General features: G+C 38.4%; 1 protein-coding gene across 2 annotated transcripts in view; it reads right to left on the reverse strand.

Moving 5' to 3' along the window:
• LOC106883599 (uncharacterized) overlaps nt 1–862 on the reverse strand; it is a 44,795-nt gene that overhangs the window by 1,005 nt on the left and 42,928 nt on the right. The window lies entirely within an intron of this gene.

The raw sequence follows: 862 nt of genomic DNA on the forward strand, positions 1-862 counted from the left end.
AGAAAAATGTTAGAAAACTGTCCGATGAATGGGAACGTAAAACTCCGAGTAACAGTCTTTTGTTATATTTCTGCTGCTTTAAATAAAGCATATTACTCTACATCTGGTATTTGAGTACTCTTTTTTCCACCCTGTTGCACATTTTATGTGCTTACTCCGGTATATTTATATGAGGGGAAGTCAAAAATTATCTGCACTTTCACCATAACATATCTTTATTATTGTCACACTGCCTTCTGCACATGTGTGCTTATAGTTGGTACTATCGTGGTCACATGATCAAAGTTTGAACCTGATCTTGCCATTTTTCTTTCGGGTTTTACAGTGTAAACGTGGCCACTTCACTAGGAATGTGCATCAAAGAAGAGCAAAGAGCAGCGATCTGATTTCTCTGGTCGAAAGGTGTGTCAGGTGCTGAAATTCATTGGAGGCTTTTAGCACAATACGGGGTCAGTGCACTACTGCATAGGGGTGTATATGAAGGGACCGAGAAGTTTAAAAGAGGCTGGACAGGCGTGATGCACGAAGAGGGGGTAGGACAGCTGTCAAACTCCATTACTGGCAAGAAGATTCAGCATGCCTGATAGATGGTAATGGTGAACCGGTTCACCATTACCATCACTTGGATCATTGTTCTTGTTCTTCTTTGGTGCACATTGCTGTAAAGCCAGAAAGAAAAATGGCACGATCAGGCTCAAACTTCTATCATGTGACCACAATTGTACCAACTATAAGCACATGTGCACAGAAGGCAGTGTGACAATAATAAAGATATGTTATGGTGAAAATGCAGATAATTTTTGACTTACCCTCATTCATATATATATATATATATATATATATATATATATATATATATATA

Source organism: Octopus bimaculoides, chromosome 23, assembly GCF_001194135.2.
Source record: "Octopus bimaculoides isolate UCB-OBI-ISO-001 chromosome 23, ASM119413v2, whole genome shotgun sequence".
Taxonomy (NCBI): Eukaryota; Metazoa; Mollusca; class Cephalopoda; order Octopoda; family Octopodidae; genus Octopus; species Octopus bimaculoides.